The sequence below is a fragment of the Dipodomys merriami genome, unplaced genomic scaffold, assembly GCF_024711535.1.
Source record: "Dipodomys merriami isolate MVZ:Mamm:240054 unplaced genomic scaffold, mDipMer1.0.p SCAF_1896, whole genome shotgun sequence".
NCBI classification, from domain to species: Eukaryota; Metazoa; Chordata; class Mammalia; order Rodentia; family Heteromyidae; genus Dipodomys; species Dipodomys merriami.
In genome coordinates, this window is record NW_027203266.1 from 65,785 (window position 1) to 84,955 (window position 19,171).

At 32.6% G+C, this 19,171-nt stretch overlaps 1 pseudogene; it reads left to right on the forward strand.

Moving 5' to 3' along the window:
- The first annotated feature begins 2,694 nt into the window (after positions 1-2,694).
- Positions 2,695-2,791, forward strand: LOC138830332 (U6 spliceosomal RNA; annotated as a pseudogene).
- Positions 2,792-19,171: the final 16,380 nt, after the last annotated feature.

A 19,171-nucleotide genomic window follows, 5' to 3' on the forward strand; every position in this document is an offset into this window, starting at 1 on the left:
TCCATGGAGTTTCAATTCTGCATATACTTGAACTGATGTCAGCTTATATTTCCATAATTCATTCATCTGAAGTAACAATTTGCAAGACTGGAGACATGAAGCACCTAGACATGATTTCATTGCCCTCCATTTGGAAGATTAATCTGTAGTCAACAAGAAAGTGTAAAAATGGCTTAGAATGTATTCCTAACTACCAGTTTTTATAAATGGCTTTGTACAGTGGTGTGTGATTATTTTATTTTACATGGGATAATATTTTCAACTACCTATAATTATTGGCAAAAGAAGAAATATAAAATTTACTACGGTAGAGGAATATGATAGAAATAGAAGACAGATTGTATGTTTGTCAAATCTCTGATGAGTACCCATATTCAAGACTTAAAGTCATATTTCTTACTATATTAGACATATAGGGAAAACATAAAACACCATATGATAAGGCAACTATTCATGACTTTTTAAAATGTACTTATGTGATGAAATTTACTTTATTAGCTAATGTTTTGGTTTGAAATATTGGAGGCTGAACTATTTAACAAAATTTTGAAGGCACCTACTGAAAAACACAAATGGTGGGGGGTACTATTCCTACACTTTAATGAATGGTTGAACCTGTTTGGCATTAGTGCTGGGTGAATAAATCAACTCTATTGAAACTTGCTCCCTACACTAGAAAGACTAGTAACCTCACTAAATATCATCACTTGTAAAGTGTTATTTTGGCAAATGTGATTTTTAAAAGTTTATTTGAAAAGGAATATACTTTCAGCAGATTAAATGTAGGTTATCATTTGTTTGAGAATGACAACATTTTTATACTACAGAGCCAAGTTTACTGAAGTACCAGTGTTTTGAAGCACTAAGGATATTCTCAATTAATGTTTTTTGAATTATATTTGACCTCTATGTCAAGTATTCCTAGCATTGGTAGACCAATTATGGATCTATCGTTCAGGAACTATTTTTTAGCCTGCTGATACTGGACTGAAATCATTCATTAACCATTAGGAGAAGGGTACTACAAATAATCTTGTGACATTTGTGGTCTTTTCCACTCATGTGGCATGGTCATCTGAAAATTGAAGGTTTGAATTACTGTACTTTCACATTTTGTGATTTCATCTTGCATTTTAAGTTGCCTTGCATTTCCCAATTGCTCACTGCTAATTCCTGCATTTCAAGGAATTGGGGCCCTGAAATATAAGAAATGAGAAATTGAGATGGGTCTTCAATTACTTTCTCTTGGCATGTTGCATGGGCATAGGTGGGAACTTTTGCCCTAGTTATCTGATGATGCGGATAACTGGGAGCTGGGATCCTAGGACCCATGGATCCTGTAGAAGAATAATACCTTTTAGACATCATATCAGCAAAATTTGAGTATAATCAGGAAGAATGCTTCAGAAATATGGAGAAAAACAATTTGGGACCAGCGAGTTAAAACAATAAACAGAGCAGCAGAGTAAAATCCCTTATAGATTAGAGGAAAACAACATTGTTTTTTTTTTTTACCATGTGAATTCAGAAGACCAATAACACGTAGAAAGTATCACAAGTTTATACCGAAAACATTGCATTGATCCTTTTTATATTCTAATATATATTCTAATCCTGATTATTTATATTCCAATCTATTTATTGGAATAATATAAATTAATTTGTCAAATTATCAATTAATTCCAGTAAGATCCACTTTGTGAAATATAAAATCAACACATATAAATATAAAATATATAATTATCTATAAGAAAATGTTTTGCATTGTTCCGTTGTGGTTAGGGAATCAAAGGCAACTGTTTTAAAGTATTATTCCATTGCCTCTACCTCATTGTTTGGGAGAATTAGAACTAAAGCTTTACCATTCAGGGATGTACAGCTTAGAGGCAAGAGGAAACACTGTGGTTAAAACACTACCAATTTCAGGCCTAATAATGAGGAGAAACATATGGACTTCTCCTGGAGCTATGGAATATATTTGGTGATAGAAAATCAGTGGTGTAACTTCCTGCCTGGTTGGATGGTAGTCAGGCCAGGACATTAGGTAATCATGCATATGAACAATTTTTTCACCTTCTTGGCTTTAGCTACTTTTGGAATGGTAGGGTGTAATAAGCAGTTATATTTTGAAAAAAAATACCTTCTAGTCCGAACAGTTCTGTCTGAACTGTTCGTCTCCATATAATCCCTTGTAACTAAGATTAGTTTTGCTCCAGTAAGACAATCTATGCTGTCAGGGTAAGACATTCTGGTTGGGCTGTTCCTATACGAAGCAAGGGTAAAAGGTCAAGGAGACATTTGTGCCAGCAAGACCTCATTTGGGAAATTTTAAGCTGCAGAAATTTAGAAGTAGCTCTTAAGCAAGGCTTACTTTGAATCCATTAGCTCCACAAAGCTAAATCAGTTAATAAATAAGTACTTGAAAATCCATTACCTTTGCACCTATCTATAACGGCTTCAAAGTATGATCAAATTTCAAATGAAAAAGACTTAAAATAGTCATTTACAAAAACTTGCAAATGTGAGCAATCGAACAAACAACATAAGTTTTTTCCACCATACACAGAATTTTACAGAAATAAGATGAATAGCAATTTTGGGAACAATAAGGTTTCCTTGTTACAAATAGGCAACCAAGGATATATACCTGTCTTAAGATTGCATCATTGATTACTTAAGTTTATAGGATACTACATGCTTCAGCAGCAGGTCTACCCGAATTACAATACAGAGATTTACATGCCTCTTGCACAAGGATGATATGAAAATTTGTGAAGTATTCCATATTTTTCATTCTTCAGATGCAAGAAATGAAAAACTGTTATTCAAAAGTTGATTACAAATATACAAGTGTAATAATATATGTAATTCATAGAAATAAAAGTTAGTTTGACATCAGTGTATTCAATCTTCACCATTTTAGAAAGGCCTTTACATAGCATAACCTTTATAAAACTTTTGAAATAAATAACATTGTCATTTTATCCGAAAGAAATAAAATTCTATAAGGACCTAGGAATTAAAAGAATCTTAAAATGTTTCTGTATGGAATGCAATCTGAAAGGACACATTTATTAATGAACGTATGTATTATAAAACAATGTCGAATTCAAAGTATTATATCTAGGAGCGAATGAAACAGATTATGGACATTATACAAACAGAATACTAAACATTTTAAAATATACTTTTTCAGACAAGCACCAGAAATATCTTTAGTTTCTGTAATACTCATTTCAACAGATAAATTAAAATTTTTTTCTGATTTAAAAAATCACAAACTCTATAGAAATCATTATAGATGTATACAAACAACTAAAATATATTTTGACATCAAAGTCAGGCAATTCACTTGGAAGAATACCATGGAATACATGAATTTTTAAAGTAAGGTATTGCTGTTTCTTTGTATTGTGAAAATATTTTCTATGGTCACATAGGATGGACTGGCAATTTTGAAATTAAAGAAACTTAACTGATCCATTAGGACTTAGGAGAACAATTTGTACAGCTTTCCACAACTTCAAAGAGGTAGTGATACATACTTATCCTTTTGGCAATATCAAATTCAGTTTCTTCCAAGTTGTGCTTCAGAACTGACTTGATATAATGGTTCAATAGAAGGAGATCCAGCGTATCATTGCTATATCTATTCCCAGCAGCAAGATGCATGGGGGTCAAGAGGCCTTTAACTTGGCCATTGGTATCTGCATGATGATGAAATAAAGAAGCCACTCTGTTATTATTCCATGTATAAGTACTGTGCAGGGATGTCCAGCCATTCACAGTTATTGCATGAATATCTGCCTTGAGCCACCAACTCATGGACAATATCTAAGTGTCCACTGTAGGCTTCTCGATGAAGAGGGGTATACTCATCGTCATCCCTAGTAATCACATGAGTGACCTTTTTGGAAAGTAGTCTCTGCACTGTAGTAAGGCGATTATTTTCAGCAGAACAAAGAAGAATTTTCCTTGGATACTATTTCATTTTTTTTTGCAATTGATACCATTTCTCACTTTTTCATCTTGTTCCTCAACTTCATCAGAATTGCCTAACCAGAGACTTTGAGTGCCAGTGAGAATGAGCTGTCCATGTATTTCCCCAATAGTTCACATTGGATGAAATGGTCAGAAAAATCTGGTGAATTTCCTGCATCTGTTTTTTTCACTATTATTTATTTTCTCTTTTTTCATTTTTACTATTCTAAATTATTCTAACTGGAGAGTAGGGAATTGGTAGAGAGCAGAGGAAAGATTTTCCTCCGTATTTAAAGGTACAGACTGAAAATGAGGACCAGTGTTGTCTTCTTTTGCAGCTTATTCTAAGAATGAGAAAACAGGAAATAATATCTTCTATGTAAATGAATTGGGATATGGCAGAGCAGAAAGTGAAATGATGCAACCAAAAATATAAAAGCAAAATAAATTATGATAATTATGGAGCAATCATATTACTTATAAGAACCATGAAAGGGAGAGAGGAAGAGAGAGAGAGATGTGCAATGATTTAGCTAGCCACAAAATCCATCCCTCTCATCAAATTATAGAACAAATAAATTTATTTTTTAAAAGAGATGGAAATAGAATTTAAAATCAGATGTCTCCATTGTTTTTAATTATATTCTTATTATCTTAAATACTTGTACAAGGGAATTTTCATTCAACATATCAGTTTTTTAAAGTAAAATGGATCTTTATATAACTTTTCCACACCCTTCCAAACCTCACCCCACTTTAATTTTTTCTAGTTTCATACTATCTGTATTGAATATTATACCTTCAGGCTCCTCCTCCATAACTCTCTTTATTCCTTCCTTTTGACTTCCACTCACATATTCCAAGTGATAGTTTCCTGGTATTCATTTTGTTGGAGTAAAGTTCAATTTTATAAGAAATTACACCTTTGAAATACTCCTCTGCAAATAGCATGCTTTGGTTAATATTTTTGTGTAAACTTGTATAAATTTCTAGCTTCCAAATATGGCTCTGACTTAGTTCCATTAATATATTTTTAGATCTATCCATTTCGTTGCAAATAATGTAAAAGTCTTCAAAATGGATGGGTTCAATCCAATTGTGTATATGTGCCATTCTTTCTCTAATCATCACTCTGCCAAAGGGCATCTGGGCTGTTTCCGTAACTTGGCTACAGTGAATAGTGCAGCAGTGAACATGATTGTGAAAGTGATTTTACTGTTACGTTTTGGAATAATTCATCACTTCCTTTGTGGGAGCAATACTCTATCCAGTTTTCCATAATAAGAACATCCTTCCCTTCATCTTCATCACAATGTATTGCAAGTCCTCAAAAACACACTTACCCCTACACTTACCCCTACAGGTCTCAATAAGCTAAAACACCACTGTGCCCATATTCTTTCAAAACATTTTTTTCATAATTGTACATATAATTTAGTGAGAACCTTCTATGTACTTTCCTAATGTGGGAATGAGGGACATGACAGAGTAAACGTAAGAAATATGCAACTTAATTAGCTATTATCATATTTAAAATCATGTTCAGCTCTAATTCATAGCCTCACATAATATTATTTTAATCTTTATTTGATTACTTCATCTAACCCGTAAATTATATCAGGTGAGTTAAAAGCAAAGGCAAAAAGTGTGGTTTGATTTTGACACTCATGTGTGAGGATGCACAACATGGGCAAATAAATGGATTGGAATTAATAGCTCTTATCCATTTTGTTAACGTAGAGATGATTTTCCCAACCTGATTCTTGAATTCTTATTCCATTCAACAACAAGAAACATGTGATAATTTCCTTTGTTTTGCTCCTGATTAACTTTTTTTCCATTTTATTTTATAACGGATGATTTCATAAATTTACTGTAGATACGAAAATATACTAAATATTTCTATCCGTATGCATTGATATATACATACACACATATATTATGCAGGTTATATGATAATGTATAATTTCAGTTACTGTACAATTTACTAAATTATTAAAACTATCGACGGCTCATGCCTGGCATCCTGGTTACTCAGGACGCTGAGATCTGACAAACATAGTTTGAAGCCATCCTGGGCAAGAATGTCCAGGAGCTTCTTATCACCAAACAATCAACAGAAAATCAGAATTGGAACTGTGGTTCAAATAGTAGAGTGGTAGCCTTGAGAGAAAAATCTCAGGGATATCATCCAGGTTCTTAGTTTAAGAAGTACAATCTACCCTAATAAAATCCATTTAATTTACACCTGTGTAATTAAAGTATTTCCATCACCCAAATGCACAACCATGCTCATTTGCAAGGTAACTCTGTTTTGTCGGAAGTACCATAAAATATTTTCACTTAAGGTGAAAGCATTGGAACGTGGGTTCATTCTATCTCTCTCATGCATTTTTCCACTCAAATATTCAATTGTTACAATTATTCCAATTATTTAAAATAATAGCTTTTTACTTTAATACCCAAATATTAGAGTTTGAATTGAGTGTCTTGTGCCCCCTAAATGGGTGCTCTTACCACTTTGTCATGTCCCCAGGGCTAAATTATCCTGATTATTTTTCAGATCCTTGTGTATGACCTTGGGCTCAGTCCATGTTATGTTATTCTTCCTGGAATTTAGAATAACAGGTGCATGGCATTGTGTACTGATTTTTTTGTCCAGTCTGGGCTTTAACCTCTATCCTCTGAAGAGTAGACTCCCATGTAGTCAGGATTTTCATAAGTTTCTGATAGCTGATGTTTTTTTTAAGTCTTTGATTTTCCTGCAAGTTCTTGACTACTGAATTAATTTGTTTTCTTGGGTTGTGTTGTTTCATTTGAATGTATGTGTTGAGTTGTTCCTCACTTGTCCTTTTGTTTCTTTCAATCAAGTTCTTACCTAAAATGCTGAGAAACCAATTCTTCTTTTTCATGATAGTCAAGGTGAACATGATTTATTACAAAGCAATTTCAGTAATATTTAAACATCTTCATATCTATGGATGGTACATAAATGATAAGTGCTGTGACGGGTTTTTTTATTTTCACAGCAGTCTTTGCCATGCACAGACAGATCATCATAAAATCTATGAAGATAATAAAACTACAGATGCAAGCAAAGAGAAGAAAAACCTATTATTAATTGTTTGACAGAGGCTTGCGTTCTAGTGAAAGAAATACTTTGCTTGATGCAAGATTTCACAAAATTGTATTGCTAGGGGGAAGCTAAACAATCATCTAATTCTACAGAATTGAGGGAGAAGAATCAAACTCCTGAATCCTTTACATGTGGGTCAAATAAAAGCATGCTTCTAAAAAGAGAGTTTACTTTAGAGAAACATGATGAGTTCTATGTAAATAGGTGCTTAGCTGATTTTGTTAATTTGTAAACTAATACAGGGAAATAGGGTACAGCAAGGTAAAAAAAGAACTTCGCATTGAAATACTCGTGTGTGTGTGTGTGTGTGTGTGTGTGTGTGTGTGTACATGCACGTGTATACATGCATGCATATGTGCAAGTGCTCATTTATTTATTCATCATCCCTAAGCTTCTGTGTCCAAGGATAGTGGCTTACCACTTGAGCCATTGTTCCACTTCTGGTTTTTTGGAGATAATCGCATGTATTTTCATGATTGGACTGGCTTTGAATAGTGGTCTTCATATCTCAGCCTCCAGAGTAGCTAGCTAATCTTACTCAGCCCCCAAGTAGCTAGTTAAAATTCGGCCTGTCCTCTATACTTCACTGCTTTTTTATTCTTGTCCTGAGGTGTTCACATGCCTAAGTCATATATATGTCTGAACTCTTAACTACTGAGGAGGCTTGAGAACAGAACCCAGGCCAAAAGTTTAGTGGACTTCCTTCTCAATCTATAGTTGGGTGCATTGGATCATTTCCACCATCCTTCACTATCTACAGGTTAAGATTGGAAGGGCTGCCGAATCCAGGCCAGCCAAGTTAGGAAGCAAGACAATTTGGTGTGCAACTCTTATGCCCTTGATAATGGGAAGGCTAAAATATCAGATCAGATGCATGTTCTTTTGAAAGGGAACCCCTATCCTAAAATTAACCACTGATATGACACCACTCTACAAAAACAATCACCAAGTTGAACACAATTTCCCACAACCAAAATAAGCATATGCTTTAACATGCAAAAACTTAGTACAATCTGCTCTTTGCTCTAATATCAGCTGCATCATGTGACAGAATAGTTTCTTCATTAAACTGATTATATATTTTAAGAAACCTAGAAAATTCTTTCTCACATATTAAATCAAACGAATGGCAAATTGCCTCATTTCTTACCTATTTGACTACCACTATAAATTCATCTTACGATTATTATTAATAGTAATATATTCAGATTTATTAATTTACTTTGTAACAGTTTTTAAACTTTTGGCTTCTCTGCGGAATTTGAAGTATTTAGATAGTATCATCAAATTTTATTACTTGGGTACTTATGGCAGTTTTTAAAAATGTTTTAAACCAATGGTTTCTAGTAATTCGGTTTTTTTTTTTGGGGGGGGGAGGGTGTCAGATCGTGGGACCTGAATTCTGGGCCTGGGTACTGTTCCTCAAGGCTAGTTCAAGGCGAGCACTCGACCACTTGATCCACAGCGCCCCTTCCAGTATTTTTTTCTGTTTATGTGATTCTGAGGAATTGAACCCAGGGCCTCAAACATGCAAAGCAAGAGTTCTACCACTGAGCCACCTTCCTAGCTCTCTATGAATTCTTAATTGGTATATTATTTAGTTTATTTTTAATTTCAATTTAATTTTATTGTAAAGGTAATTTACAGAGGGGATACAGCTACCTAAATAAAGTAATGAGTACATTTATTATGGAAGGAACATATTTATCGCTTCCATTGATTTTTTTGCACACTCAAAAAAAAAACTACTGATGCTTTTCCTGTCGATATTGACCAATGGGTACTTTTCTTTCTTCATGCATTTTTTATTATAAAATTGATATACAGAGGGCTTACAGATATTTAAGTCAACTAAAGAGTACACTTCATTATATTATCTAAATTTTGAACTTAATTATTTTCTTTTGTTTCTTTAGGGTAATTCTTTTTTCAGAGTTGTAAGATTAGTTAATTTAGTTTTGCATAATTTTAACACATGTAAATTATTCAGAGATATATTTTTTGCTTTCAAAATAGTTAACATGTGAATATTTAAAAATTATTTTCTTAAATTTTATATGGTTGATGAATTTAAATAAATTTAATTTCTTAAAGTTCTAAACATATTTGTTCAGGTAATGAATACTGTATTTTCAAGAAGCACATACTTAATAAAAAAGGCTGCATTACATGGTCACTTTTTGGAAATATTTATACTTGAATTTAAAAAAAACTGAGCTGGGCATAGTGATTTGTAGTTTCCATTTTCAAACTATGGTGGGAAGTGTAAATAGGGTTTGCAACTCGGGAGAGACTGGGAAAATATGAGACCTTATCATAAAATTTCCAGAGTGAAATGATTAGAGATATAGCCATGCCTAGCAAGATATAGAGCACCTGGTTATCATATACTAAATCTTGAGTTAAAACACCAGTAACATCAATCTTTTATCAAAATAAAGTATACATGTTTCAAAATGTTTATTATTTAAAACTTGTTTGCAAATTTCTCATGTCTTTTATTTCTTATTTTTCAATTTACTTAATCTATAAGAATCCAAGTATCTTGTGACTGTATTATTTCTACTAAACTTTTAAATAGTATGAGCAATATTATGATTTCATATATTAAAATGCTTTTACTGTTTGTGATAATTTCCTCTGTTTAATATGATAATAACAGTATTCCAAATATGTGTATTGCTATGTGTGTGTGTGTTTATGTGGGTTTTGTGTGTGTGTGTTTGTGTGTACTTTGTAATGCTTGGGAGATCACAAAATTGCTTCACATATGTTAGGCCAAAGTTTTATCACTGAACTATATTGTCTAGTTATAATACAATTTGTGTTTTAAGTTATGACTTTTTAAAATTTTCATTCCTAGTATGCTTTTCAAAATTATATATGATAAAATGTGATCCATCTTCTATCCACATTAGCAACTGTTAGTTTTATTCTTTCTCTTATTTCTTTGGAAATGAATTATATTCCTAATACAACTTTTTTACATTGTAACAGCTCTATACAATGCTTTGTTTTCTATTTTATTTTTTCCATGTTATCTGACTTTTATTCCAAACTATCAGGTGGATTAAAAAGAAACTTGATTCAGAACACTTTATTTTTCTCCTTCTCTTCTCTGAAGTCTTTCTGTTTTTTGAAACAATACCAATGACATACAACTCCTATGTGATCCACCATTCTTCCCCATCTCTCTCTCTTCTGCAGTACAGCTCAAGTCGTTATCATTCAGCTTTATTATGCTATAATGTTATCTAAAGCTTAACTCATTCTTAAATTAATTTTAGTTGCTTTGAGCAATCTCTAAAGACATTTATCTATATATAATATCAGGGGTTTGTGTTTCCACAATGTGCGAAATATGAGTGACTATCAAACATCCAGATATCTCTGGAGAATATTGGTCCACCTGCTCAATAATACCGTATGTAAATTCAAGGAATTCATAACAATCTTGTAAAATGGTGTAGCTTGAACCTTCATACAAGCTTTGAATCGTATTACCATGTTTATTGAAGATAACCTAGTTCTATTATAAGAACAGACACATAGAAGAAGGTAACAGATTTTTCAAAAATAAATTCTTACTTTTATGTTCAACAGATCATGAAAAAACTCTCATGCTATGAAAGTTTATGAAATAAAAACAGAATCTTAAATGGTTGTATTGGCACTATTGCCTCTCTAGTTTTAAAGAATGATCTTAGAATATTACCTCAATCCTTTGTGTGTATGTATGTCGGTCATGGGGTTTGAACTCTGGGCTTTGGAGTTGTCCATGTGCTCTTCAGCTCACAGTGAGTACTCTACCGCTTGAGCAACAGCAAAACTGCCAGTTTTCTAGTGGTTTATTGGAGATAAGAGTCTCATGGACTTTCCTGTCCAGGATAGCTTTAAACCACCATCCTCAGATCTCAGCCTCCTCAGTAGCTAGGATTACAGGCGTGAGCCACCGGCACCTGGCCTACCTGAAACCTTATAAAGAATGATTATCAAACTAAATGTGAGATGTAAAAACCTGTAAAACATAAATGTAAATATTCATGACATCGGATTAGTAAAGGTTTCTAAAAATTTGACATGGAAAACATTATTAGCTAAAGAGAAGCAAGAACTTGATTATATCAAGTGATAACCTTTCATAATTCAAAGGACACTATAACAGAAACGAAACCATATCCAACAGATAGAGGGCATATATTTGTTAATGCTACAATGTTAATGCTACAATGATTCTGAAACTTAAGTGTTTTTTGGGAGGGGTCCGGTTGTGGGCCCTGAACTCTGGGCCTGTGCCCTGTCCTTCAGCTCTTCAGCTCAAGGCTAGCGCTCTACCACTTGAGCCACAGAGCAAATTCCGGCTTTTTTTTTTGCTTATGTGATGCAAAGGAATCGAACCCAGGGCCTCAGGCATGCAAGGCATCGCTCTACCACTGAGCCACCATCCCACCCCCTGAAACTTAAGTATTTTTATATCTTCTAATTCTATATAAATTTTTTCCTGAATAGTATATTTCGTTAAATAACATATGCAAATTAATAGTCAATAGGAGGAGCATATGAAATAAGCTCCTTTTTAGTGTCTAAGAAATAATAAAAACTCACTAATAAGTCCATAATATAAAAAGAGGACACAAAATATAGTAATGCATTTGTGGAGAAATTGATATATTTCTGATAGTGATCGATTTGTATAATACTACAATCATTTTTGCAAATAAGATTTCAAGTCTTCAAAAGGTGAAAGAGAATTTTATAGGATCCAGGCATTACACTTCTATGAATGTATTAAACAGAAGTAAAAAAACTTTTTTGGATAAAGAATGTAGTTCATTGACAGTGAACTTGAATAGTATGTGTGAGACCCTGGAAATGATCCGCTAAAAACAAATTTTGAAAAGACACACTATAGAGGATGTATGCTGGGCAAATTCCTGTAACTGAATTTTATATCTATTTTTAATGTCTGTTCTAAAATTTACAGCATTTCTATTTGAAGGAATGCAAGTTTGTGAAAATCGGGCTTTGAAAACCTATGAAGGCACAATTCACTTCCAAAGCACTAAAATGTATACAATTAAAGAAGATAATATATTGTAAGTGAATTGCATGTTAGGAAAAGAAACTATTGTTAAAACTTCTTCACACAAAATGCAGAATAGCTAAAAAGAAGTTTTGGTGTTGGCTAAAAACTCTTTGTAAACTACTGCATTTAAAACAAAGATGTGATTTCTGTTTATTTTGAGGGTATTTTGGCCTTTGGATTTATACAGAGATAACTCAATCCAAAAGTATATGTGATAACTGGAATACCTAGGAATTATGCATCAATTCTACGTAATTTTTTTATTATTTTTTATTGTGAAAATACTGTACAGATGGGTTACAATTACCTGGGCAAAATAATGAGTACATTTCTTATCAAGCATTGTAACCTCCCCCTTTGTTTCCCCTTCCTCTCCCTTCCCATCCTACCCCTGTCCCCCACCCAATCCTCCCTGTTCCCCCCCAAAGTTGTAAAGTTCATTTTTCGACATAACGACTTTTACATCTCATTGTTGAAATGAGTCCACCTGTATCCCTATTGTTTTCCCATGGTTTCCCTTATTTGCAATATCTAGTATATGTCTGAGTCAAGCAGAAAAGGCCAGATAAGGTGATGTTAGGGAAATGAACCCTAAGGTAGGTATTCAAATGTTTTCTTTTCTTTCGTGCGATTGTTTCTAACACATTTATGATTATTTCTTTGTTCCTTTGTATGTCCCTCCCCCACAGTATAACTCCTGCTTTCACTGTATTTGATGTCGGTATAATTGTGGAGGGGAAGGGGTAAAACTTCTAAGTAATTGAGAAACTTTTCTGGAACATACTTTTAGCAAATGACAAAAGACACAAATCTATGCATCTGCATTTTATGAAAGTCATATGTTACATGCTCAATCCAATTGCTTATCTCTAGTTTTCTAGGAAAAACGTATTCTCAAGATAAGAAACAAAAGCAGTGAAAATAACAAAATACACAATCATCTTGATTTATTTGTGAAAGTAACAAATGAAATAAAATAATTCCACTGAAGGAAATCCAATATTAGTGTATGTGAAGATCTTCCTAAATGCCAATATCCATTACATTTTTGGAATTTTAATTTCTACTAACATAGGAAAACTAGAACAAGAAAACAAATATAGACTTAGAGTGAACCAGCCTTGAAATCATTTTCTTAATTGTTTTGAAATTACAAAAGAATTGATACTCCTTTGCTTTGGAAATCGTTTAAAAATATTTATCACTTATGATAATTCAAATACCAAGCAAGAGTAATTTTATATAATCATTATAAATATCATTTTATTACTATTGTAAATTAGAATAAAAAAATCAGTCCCAATATATGACGTACCTATCATTATTCTTAACTTCTAATCATTACCTAAATATCTTAAACAATCTAAATAATCATGTCTTTAACATGGACGTAAATGTTCTATACTTTTTTACTTAACATTTTCCAGGGGTATGTATTCATGTTTCTAAGAAATGTTCACAGCAGTTAAAAGATACTTTTGTGAAATTAATGTGCTACATTTTTGGTTGTGGGTGTTGTTTTTAGTGGTTAATTGGAGATAAGAATCTAACAAGTACTTTTCTGTCTGGGCTAGTTTCGGAAACAATTCTAAGATCTCAACACCCAGACTAGCTCTTATTATAAGGGTGAGTTACCGGCACTTGATTTCATGAAGTTTTTTTAAATTTTAATTATATTTTAAGATACTTGTTTCACTATAATGTATATCATTCTAACATAAATTTAGATATATGTATATATTTCTGAGGACAAATATTCTCTAAAAATATACTATTCTACACATAACATTTATATATAGAGAGAGAAGACAGATATATATATAGAGAGAGAGAGAGAGAAGACAGACTCGCTCTAAAAATTTTATGCTACTATTTTTGACCTTTTTCATTTCAAAGAGATACAGTCAATTTTTCTAAAAGTTTCCCAGAATAAAATAACTAATATTTCAATAGAAAATAGAGTTTATTACTTTCAAGGGAATTTTAGATATACACATGATATTATAGTAACATTTACAGTATATTACTTGAAAAGGTTCTGCCCAAACTCTCAAATATTTGATTGTAGTTAGGGGAAGAGAGGAAGTTAATTCATACTGATTAGGAAATTGCAATGCTTCAAAAAATCTATTCCATAATTTGTTATAAGCACATAGTCAAACTACCTGATATGGTTTAGGTTTTTTGTTTATTTGTTCAAAATTTCAATATGAATTCATGCACAGTGGTAACATTAAAATTATTAATCAAAAGACAAATAATAAAATCATAGACACATATCCGATGTTCAATAATTAGCACTTATGTTGCTAATAATAATTTTGATGGGTAGGATGATGACCACAGTGTAGCCTGATAATGACGATGTTGTGATTGAAAAGGAAAAAAAAATTCGTAGATATCTTTGAAGCTGGATTTCCCACATTGAATGCATAGTTATAAACAGCGTTGGATTACATACAATAAGAATAAGAGGAGGAGGGCTGGGAAGGTGGCTCAGTGGCAGAGTACTGGCCTTGTCTACATGAGGCTCTGGGTTTGATTCCTCAGCACCACATAAGCAGAAAAAGCGGGAAGTGGCACTGTTGCTCAAGTGGTAGAGTGCATTGAGCGAAGAGCTGAGGGACAGTGCCAGGCCAAGAGTCCAGGCCCCATGACGAACCAAACAAAACAAAACAGAATAACAAAAGGAGAGTTTGAATATCAAGAATTACAATCACATAAACAGGTACAGGCAGTAAAAACCCTAATGTTATTCCAGCAGTCTTTCTAATGTATATACACTCACTGTTCTTGGTGGTATTATTTTCTTATAAATAAAATCTTTTATTTCCACATTTTAATGGAATAAGATGTAGGTTTCAACTTAGTGTGATTAGTTCAAATAACATTCTCATATAGATACCATTCAATAAATAATGTTTACAAATGATATATTAAGAGTATGTTCTTCATTACAGCTGTAAATACATGACACAATTTACATAATACTACTTACATATCTGCAGTTACCATAAAAGGACACAAGCTGCAGTGCCAGGAGTTAAAATTTATTTTTATTTCTGCATGAAACTATTTCTGACTTTATACCAACAAACTGAATTTGACACTTTCCTTATTTGTAAGCTAAGGTAGAAAATGTATTGACTGTTTACTTTCTTTTTCCTTGCTCTAGAAGTCAACAAATATATTCTTCAATATTTCTGGCAGATTACATCCATTAAATGTAAGACCAACATTCAATGTTGTGAGTAATTAATGGTACTAGAATTTTTGTCTGAGTTCTTCACTCTGTGGGCTTACAAGGAGACTCATTGGGTGATGGAGAGGACCAATATGAAAAGACTGGGGAGAAATGCATACTTAGTAAACAGTTGGTTTAGGACTGAGTGACTGGTGATGAGTATTTGCAATAGGCTGGTGTGTCAGGGTCATAAAAAGAAGTACATAGAAATTACATTAGTGACAGAAACTGAGAAAATCTTGATCATTCATCTTATCTAATGGATGGAGGTGGGGTAAGAGGAAATCTAAAGTTTTTCCACATCTCTGTCTCCTAACTGTGTTAGTTACATTCTTGGTGATAAGGATGGATTTAGATGGATTTATCTTGGTGATAAAGATGGATTTAAAGGAAAAAACTCTCTGATAGTTCGAAGATTTATGTTAAACAGATGCAAAGATAGGTCTGTTTGGACATTATCAAAATATTCATAACCATGAATATGAAAAATAATAAAATCAGGGACATTATTAAAGGGAAGAAGAAAAGGAATGTTCTGACGAAAGTGTGAAGAATGTGAGTACCAGAGTGGACAAGATTGGAGGAAAGTGATAAATAAGGAAACAAAAAAGGAATAAACACATATTTACAGAAGAAAAGGAAGGAAAGAATTTTCAGGAAGATATTGAAGGAAACCTACTATTTGGATTTGAAAAGTAAAAGGACATAGACAAGTTCAATAAGAACAGTGTTTTGGTGAAATTTATATTGATAAAATGTTGAGATGTGAATGTGTGGAGAAAATTCTGGATCAATTAATTCAACAGATCCTGTTGATTCTAAATGTTGGGAACAAATGCTTTAATCCTGATTTTAGAAATATTATACAGATATAACTGTCATGAACTTTTCTTAGTGGTATTCTGTGAATATTTTTGAAAACTTTATTTAGCTAGGAGATTATAGATTGAACTACTGCACAAAAAAGCCTAATTTGTCCTACAGTTCCAATTAGTGACCCATCTATGCATATCATTTTGGGATTTTATTGAAATATATTTAGATATGTTTGGATATCTTATCAGCCTACTCATTATAAATGTAGGACAAGTAACACCAAGTATTAGGTTGAACATACAACTTTAATGATGTGACTGAAGACTCCTGGAATTGATTCCTCTTTAGAATAGAAAATGCCTCAATAGCAATTGACACATCATAACTGCCATATACACTATTGAAATCTAAATCTTGTTAGGTATATCTCCATGCTGAAATAACACTTTCAACCAACCTGACACAAGTTCTTATATGTAGGAAAATGTTCTTATAAACTTCAAGCTTTTATTGAATGGAAAAATTCAGACATTACTCTCACCACGAGGATTAAATGCCTAACAAGATAAGACCTTTTGCTTTAATGCTTTTCTTTCACATTCTCATACACATTGTCAAGTAGTGAAGGATTCTGATTTAACAATAAGACAATCGTGACTTGTATTAACACAACATCTAGGATCTAATGTTAATTTGGATACTTACTAATTAGCTCCAAATTTTGTGGATATTTATATTTCTCCTGGGTAAACTAATGAACTCCATGAAAATGTCCCTAAGGAGCCTTTCAATTCTAATATCACTGTCTCAAAATTCTTTAAATTCTACATCCTTTAATGTGGGCATAGGGTTGAGTATTACCCTATTGCTTAACATGGACAAAGTACCTTCATACATAGACTGGGCGTGTACAAACAAGAAGTGGTAGTTGAACAATGTTCTTAGCAGTTTGTAAAGATGAAATGGAAATAGAGCAACTATGAACTCAAAAGGAATGTGCAAAGAAGACAAAGGCACAAAGTAGAATGTGCCAAGAAAAGCTAAAGTATAATTTCAAATAATGTGCTCAGGTGTGAGGGTGTGTTCAAAGTACAGGTTCAGACAATATAGTTGGATATCTTGGGCGGAAAACTGCTTAAACTGTTCTGGGATAATTGTACAAGTAGAAGCCCCTAATTCTGACTCTAATCAGCCACAACATCATCAATTTACCAAGTGCAAAGTGAGAAAAAGAGGGCTGATCACAGTTAGTGTTGAAACAATGGCAATAACATAACTTTTCTTGTAAGTGTTCATTTATTTTGGAGCATTTAAGTAGGGAAAAGCCAAGTAAATATTTTGCATGTACCTAAATTAAGTGGGACGTATTATATTGGTATCTCTCTAACTTGGAAGTTTTAGATTATGTCTTTTTGTACTCTAACTTGGGATAATGATCTGCTGTCAGTTATTTTCTTCTCTTACCATTTTTTGCCCTTCCACTTACATAATTATTATTTAAAGAAACATAATTGAGCTTGCATTTCTAAATTCTTCAAATTTATCTGAACTACTTCATACTTCTGGCAGCCTCCTATATCTTTCTCAAGGGAAACATTTTGTCACTACCATTTATATCCTACATGATATTGGATATCTTCCTGGCTAATTCGTGCAAGATATATATTAGACTCATCCTATATCTCAACATTTGTACCACCACAAAATACTATCTTACATAGAAATCATGATATTAGTATATCTGTTGAGGCAGCATCTGTCATTTTTGAATGGCCTTAAGTGATATTTACATGCAATCATGTTTTAAAACAATATGCCACTTAGTAGATGAATGAATTGACAAAATGTGATTTATATATGTACGGAGTACTTCTATGCTTCCTATTCATAAGGAAATGGAAAGACTTGGAAAAATCCTACTAAAAAAATAAGCAAGACACAAAGAAACAGATTTCATGGTTTCCCTCATTTGTAATAACTAGGAAATATCTGATAGTCTTAGCAGATGAGCAGAATGAATCAGTAGCTATGTATAAATGACCATATAAAATGATGCTGAGCAAAATAAACTCCTAGATATGGAAAGAGAGGTTTTTCTTTGTGGTTGTTGTTTTTAATGTACTATGTGATTTCTTTTTTCTTTTGTGTTTTCCCATATGGTTTGTCCATTGTTGTATTTGGATTCAGTATCCTGTGTATTGTATATACATTTATCTTCATTTGGCAAGCGAAGCAGAACAATAAAATGGCGAGACAAAGGACAAAAGGCAAACCAATGCAATAGCAATAGTCACAGGACAATATGTTGGAAATTTACATTACAATTTGTGAGTGGTATTGGGGTGAAGGAAAAGTGTGAGAAAAATGAGGGAGGGGGTAAAAATTTTGACATGTTATTTACTCAATACCTTACAATTACTGCAACCCCTTCTATATATCACCTTGACAATAAAATTAAGTTAAAAATGAGCTACATAAAATATAATATCACTGTATTGGTATAGTAAATATTATTCTATGTGTATTACCTTTAAAAAATGAACATTTTGGTTGCTAATTTGAATTACCTCTTTCTTTATCAGACATCAACTGGAATGTTATCAAACTATACAATATTTTCAGAATATACTTGGCATTATTTGGAAAAAAACATTATTTTTAGTGTTGTATTATACTAAAACAGAAAACCGTTCAATTCTATGGAAACTCCTAACTTTGAAAATTTACTAATTGTAAAGAGGAGTGAATATATGTGTTCCTCAACATTCCTATGACTACTAACTACTCATTTTCAAATTCTGAACATGCCATACCAGAGACATTCAAAACAATACCTGTTTGTATTTTATTTAATTCTGCAATAGATGCAGTTTTCAATGAGGCATTACATATTTAAAAGTCAACAGAA